At 56.6% G+C, this 6,578-nt stretch overlaps 1 long non-coding RNA gene across 1 annotated transcript; it reads left to right on the forward strand.

Moving 5' to 3' along the window:
- The first annotated feature begins 3,016 nt into the window (after positions 1-3,016).
- On the forward strand, positions 3,017-6,338 carry LOC133339878 (uncharacterized). The gene is made up of 3 exons (XR_009754793.1): positions 3,017-3,064; positions 5,483-5,671; positions 6,272-6,338. It is a non-coding gene; the product is annotated as an uncharacterized LOC133339878 (long non-coding RNA).
- The last annotated feature ends 240 nt before the right edge of the window (positions 6,339-6,578 follow it).

Raw genomic sequence — 6,578 nt, forward strand, 5'->3', positions numbered from 1 at the left:
CTGCGTTGGCTGGGTCATGTACCCGCATGCCCAGACCACCGCATGCCTAACAGACTTTTGTCGGCCGGATCGAGGGGGCTAAACGGGCGCGGCACGGGCTAGAGAAAGAGATGGAGGTGATGTGGTACAGAAGGACGTGACCTGAGTGGACTTGCCGATGACTGGGTACCAGCGGTGTCAAGATCGGCCTCTGTGGAGGAGGCTTCGTGAAGGACGCTACTGGGCAGTTGGAGGCAATCGCCCTCCAACAACAACGGAGGGTGGAGGAGCAACGCTCACAACAACGAGCAGAGTGCCGGGTGGCTAAAGCACAGCAAGTTGGTACAGTAGGGGGCACAGGTGGTGCATCAGCCAGTCATCTCGGTCATCTCGGTCAGTCGACCCGTGGCACCTGCTGGGTCTGCCCCGTGACCTCCTGCCAGCGGGCGTTCGACACTTCACGTGGCAGCCTCATGGTGCACTTGGCCTGGCACAAGGGTCGTGGTGACTTCACCGCCACTTAGTGGCGAATGGCGGTTGTTGTTGTCTCTGTGTGTGAGTGTCTCTGTGTGTGTCTGTGAGTGTCTCTGTGTGTCTGTGTGTCTCTGTGTGTGTCTGTGTGAGTGTCTCTGTGTGGTCTGTGTGTGTCTCTGTATGTGTGTCTGTGTGTGTCTGTGTGTCTCTGTGTGTATGTCTGTGTGTGTGTCTGTGTGAGTGTCTGTGTCTGTGTGTGTCTGTGTGTGCTGCTCTGGCACCAACAGTCTGTTCAGGCTAGGGGGGTGAGTGAGATGACGTCATCTCCTCACCAGTGAGTGAGATGACGTCATCTCACCAGACGAGGGAGATGACGTCATCTCCCTCACCCCTCCCCACCCGTGACTCTCCCCCCCCCCCCCCCCCCCTGTCTCAGCCGTGCTGAGTGCTCCGACTGTCACCTTGATGCTGCACAAGAACATGACGCTGGAGGAGGAGGGGGGTGATGATGAGGGGGAGTGGTGAGGAGGGGGAGGAGTGTGGTGGTGAGGAGGGTGAGGACTACGAAGATGATGACGACGATGGCTACGACGATGATGACTACGATGATGATGATGAGGGTGATGATGATGATGAGGTGATGAGGATGATGAGGGTGATGATGATGATGAGGGTGATGATGATGAGGGTGATGATGAGGATGATAGTGGCGACGGTGATGGGGCCGACGGTGATGGCGGTGACGGTGATAACTACGATGATGATGATGATGAGGTGATGGCGGTGACGGTGATGGTGGCGACGCTGATGACGACGATGAGGGTGATGGCGGTGACAGTGATGGCGGTGATGGGGCCGACGGTGATGGCGGTGGCGGTGATGGCAGTGACGGTGATGGCGGTGACGCTGATGATGATGATGATGATGGCGGTGATGGCGGTGACGGTGATGATGATGATGGCGGTGATGGTGGTGACGGTGATGACGACGACAATGAGGAGAGCGGAAGGCGTGGGAGCTGTCCGTGCGGGTCTCCATGAGCAGCGAGTGGAGGAGGAGGATGGCGCAGAGTGACGTGCACTACCATCTGCAAGCCGAGGTCTCCACAAGGAGGGGTGTCACTAGCACGGTGAGAGTGGGTGAATGAGTGGTGAGTGAGTGGGTGGGTGAGTGGGTGGGTGGGTGAGTGGGTGGGTGGGTGAGTGAGTGGTGAGTGAGTGGGTGGGTGAATGAGTGGTGAGTGAGTGGGTGGGTGAGTGGGTGAATGAGTGGTGAGTGAGTGGGTGGGAGTGGGTGGTGGGTGAGTGGGTGGGTGGGTGAGTGAGTGAGTGAGTGGGTGGGTGGGTGAGTGGGTGAGTGGGTGGGTGGTGGGTGAGTGAGTGGTGGTGAGTGGGGGTGGGTGGGTGGGTGAGTGGGTGGGTGGGTGGGTGAGTGAGTGGGTGGGTGAGTGAGTGGGTGGATGAGTGGGTGGGTGGGTGAGTGGGTGAGTGGTGGTTGGGTGGGTGAGTGGGTGGTGGTTAGGTGGGTGGGTGAGTGGGTAGGTGGGTGGGTTGGTGGGTGAGTGAGTGGATGGGTGTTTGAGTGGGTGGGTGTGTGTGAGTGGGTGAGTGAGTGGGTGGGTGGGTGAGTGGGTGAGTCAGTGGGTGAGTGGGTGGGTGAATGAGTGGGTGTGAGGGAGTGGGTGTGAGTGAGTGGGTGGGTGAGTGATGTGGGTGGGTGGGTGAGTGAGTGTGAGTGGGAGGTGGGTGGGTGGGTGGGTGGGTGGGTGGGTGGTGAGTGAGTGAGTGGGTGGGTGGGTGGTGAGTGGGTGGGTGGGTGAGTGGGTGGGTGGGTGGGTGAGTGGGTGGGTGGGTGAGTGGGTGGGTGAGTGGGTGGGTGAGTGGTGGGTGGGTGAGTGAGTGGGTGGGCGGTTGAGTAGGTGGTTGAGTGGGTGGTTGAGTGGGTGGTTGAGTGGGTGGGTGGGATGCTACTACTACTGATGATGATGCTATTGCTGCTGCTGCTACTACTGATGATGATGCTATTGCTGCTGCTGCTACTACTGATGATGCTATTGCTGCTGCTGCTACTACTGATGATGCTATTGCTGCTGCTGCTGCTACTACTGATGATGCTATTGCTGCTGCTGCTGCTACTACTGTTGATGATGATACTCAGGTTAACACGTAGCAGGCTTCGCGACCAATATCATCCAAAGAGGTTTTTGGGTTAGATCACGTAATATATAAATGATGTGTCGTTAAAACCCGCGACCACCCGACACAGCCAACTCGTGAGGGTTGTCACGTAAACAGAACGTGGCCAATGTACATGTGTGTGTGTTTGGATGGATGGGTTTTGCGAGTTGAGATGATTTAGAAACGCGCTCAGTGTATCTTTGCTGTGTGGCCAGACCACCGACGTGTCATCCACGTAACGCAGCACACTGAGACCATCTGCTTGCTCCTGCCAGGAGCGCTTTGTGGGATGTCGCTACCGCCACGCGCTGCCTCAGCCTGCAGGCGCCGCTGAGTACTGCGTCCGCGTGAGAGTCGTAGTCAACTACCCGCGGTGGAAGACAGAGGGTCTCCCCTGTCGTGTGTCTCCGTCCCTCCACCACACAGCGCCGTGGGTGAGTGGGTGAGTGGGTGGTGGGTGAGTGGGTGGGTGGGTGAGTGGGTGGGTGAGTGGGTGGGTGGTTGAGTGAGTGGGTGGGTGAGTGTGTCAGTGAGTGGGTGAGTGGGTGGGTGAGTGGGTGGGTGAGTGTGTCAGTGAGTGGGTGAGTGGGTGGGTGGGTGAGTGGATGGGTGAGTGGGTGGGTGGTGTGTATGAGTGAGTGGGTGTGTGAGTGGGTGGGTGGGTGAGTGGGTGGGTGGGTGGGTGAGTGGGTGGGTGGGTGAGTGAGTGAGTGGGTGTGTGAGTGAGGGTGGGGAGCGGTAGTGCAGCGGTTAGCGCACTGCGCTATGAACCCGGCGACACGAGTTCGATTCCCGCTCACGGCCAACACCAGTGACGATTATCTGAACCGGTCCCGGGCCTCCCCTAGGTCGACTCAGCCTCAAATGACCCAGCCAACGCAGCCTTGCCTGGCGGAGGAGCTCACCGATGGGACTTTGTCCAGATCTTTCTGGGATTTATGAGCTCCTCACACAATCCAGCCTGGTTAAACCCAGGATGGATCGTAGGCAGGCCAGCCTTAATGTTTTTAAGCGGCGAATATGTTCCATTAGGGGGTCCACTTTTCGCAAGCGTAGAGAAGGGAGGGAATGATTGTGGCCGAGAAGATCTGAAGCTTCGTGCAGAGCAACAGACCAGGTAGCTTCCACACACCGTTACACAACCAATGAAAAGATATTGCCGCTTGACTGATTCGGAGTGAGACCTCTGCTGTTAAACCGGAGCCGGCCATGATCACACTGCCCAGGTATGGGAAACTCTCCACTCTCTCCACAACTGCCCCATCACCAAATGGGAGTTGTGGGGGTGGAGTGTCCAATGGTACAAAATACCCAGGCAGGTGCTTAGTTTTGGTGGGTCTGATGGTAAGGCCCCACCTCTTAGTGGCACGCTCCAGTCTCAGCAGCAGCGCCTCCAAATCCTCCTCTGAGTGAGCAGCAATTACTAGATCATCGGCATACATAACATGGTTGAGCAATAGGGAGCTATCCCTTGACCGCACCTGGGCATCAATCAGCCTCCCATTGTATCTGTACCAGATGGAAATTCCTCTGGTACAGCCATCGAAGGCTTCACGAACTACGTGGTCAAAATAGATGTTCAATAATGTGGGAGCTAGAGGACATCTCTGTTGCACCCCAAGGTAAAAAGGGAATGGCTCTGACTCCCAGCCACGTAGTTTTACCCGGGCCCGCTCACCATCACGAAGGTCCTTAATAATCGTGAGCAGAGGGTCAGGGACTGCAAAAGCACGAACAATGACCCAGAGCCCAGGCCTACTGATGGTATCATAGGCCTTGACCAGGTCAATAAAGCAGAGATGTAGGTCTTGTTGGAATTCCCTCCACCTCTGCTGTAGCAGACGGACAGAAATATGGCATCTGTGCAGGACCGCCCTTTCCTGAAACCACATTTGGGCTACGCAAGCCTCTCCTCAGTGTGCCTGGCAAGGCGATGTTGAATAGACACACAGACACACATAGACAGACACACACAGACAGACACAGGCAGATAAAGATCCCCCGTATAGCCTTAACAGACTGTAGGGGCAAGTGCTGTTAGCGAGCACCTATGAAGGCCGGAACGGTACACACAGACAGACACACAGACACAGACAGACACACACAGACAGACACACAGACACAGACAGACACACACAGCCACACACAGACAACAACAACCGCCATTTGCCACTAAGTGGTGGTGACATCACCACGACGCTTGTGCCAGGCCACACACACAGACAAACAGACAGCCACAGACACACACAGACACACACGGACAGACACTGCCACACACAGACAAACACAGACACACGAGACACACACAAGACAGACACAGAAAAGTGATGAAGACCAAAACCTCATCACTAACCTCATACAACAACACTGATCAGCATCCCACTCTGTCTGTGTCTCCCTGTCTCTCTGTTTCTCTGTCTGTATCTGTCTCACTGTGTCTCTCTGTCTGTGTCTCCCTGTCTCTCTGTCTGTATCTGTCTCGCTGTGTCTCTCTGTCTGTGTCTCCCTGTCTCTCTCTCTGTCTCTCTGTCTGTATCTGTCTCACTGTGTCTCTCTGTCTGTGTCTCTCTGTCTTTCTCTGTCTCTCTGTCTGTATCTGTCTCACTGTGTCTCTCTGTCTGTGTCTCCCTGTCTCTCTCTCTGTCTCTCTGTCTGTATCTGTCTCACTGTGTCTCTCTGTCTGTGTCTCCCTGTCTCTCTCTCTGTCTCTCTGTCTGTATCTGTCTCACTGTGTCTCTCTGTCTGTGTCTCCCTGTCTCTCTCTGTTTCTCTGTCTGTGTCTGTCTCTCTCTGTCTTTATCTGTCTCCCCGCGTCTCACCGTATCTCCCCGCGTGTGTCCCCAATCCCGTAGCCGCCACCACCGCCGCCACCTCCCGCTCCTCCCGACCCTCGTCCGCGGTGTCTACGGGAGACGAGGCGACGCTCCCCGCCGGTGGCGGCAGCGCCTCCATCAGCTTGATGGCGGCCATAGCGGTGCTGGCGATCCTCCCCTTCGTGGTGTGCACCACGTGGGGCACACGGAGTGCCGGCAAACGTGGCGGTGAGTGTTGTGGTGGCTATGAGATGTTGACGGTGAGCGTTGTGGTGGCGTTGTGGTGACGTTGTGGTGGCTATGAGATGTTGACGGTGAGCGTTGTGGTGGCGTTGTGGTGGCTATGAGATGTTGACGGTGAGCGTTGTGGTGGCGTTGTGGTGACGTTGTGGTGGCTATGAGATGTTGACGGTGAGCGTTGCGGTGGCGTTGTGGTGGCTATGAGATGTTGCCGGTGAGCGTTGTGGTGGCTATGAGATGTTGACGGTGAGTGTTGTGTGGCGTTGTGGTGGCTATGAGATGTTGCCGGTGAGCGTTGTGGTGGCTATGAGATGTTGACGGTGAGTGTTGTGGTGGCGTTGTGGTGGCTATGAGATGTTGCCGGTGAGCGTTGTGGTGGCTATGAGATGTTGACGGTGAGTGTTGTGGTGGCGTTGTGGTGGCTATGAGATGTTGACTGCCTCGCCTGGTACACGGGAGGTCGTGGGTTCGATCACGACCCTGACGACGCCTGCTGCTGCTGCTGCTGGTGTGTATTTGGAGTTTGCTCCGCACTCACGTGCCTCGTGAGTTTCTCTCCGCACTCTGCGCGATGTTCTCGTTCCCCAGCGGACGAGCAAGGAGGGAGCTCCCCGAGCCTGGTGCCTGAGAGAGATGCCGTCTCTGCCGAGTGCAGGTAGCCACCAACACTAACACCACCAACACCAACACCATCGCCACCACCACCACCAACACCACCACCAACACCACCGCCACCACCACCATCATCATCACCACAGCCACCATCACCACCACACTAACACCACCACCACCAACACCAACACCACACCACTAACCCACCACCACCAACACCACCGCCACCACCATCACCATCATCATCACCAACACCACCACCAACACTAACACCACCACCACA

This window comes from Lethenteron reissneri, unplaced genomic scaffold, assembly GCF_015708825.2.
Source record: "Lethenteron reissneri isolate LAM-NWPU_2019-01 unplaced genomic scaffold, ASM1570882v1 scaffold_506, whole genome shotgun sequence".
Taxonomy (NCBI): domain Eukaryota; kingdom Metazoa; phylum Chordata; class Hyperoartia; order Petromyzontiformes; family Petromyzontidae; genus Lethenteron; species Lethenteron reissneri.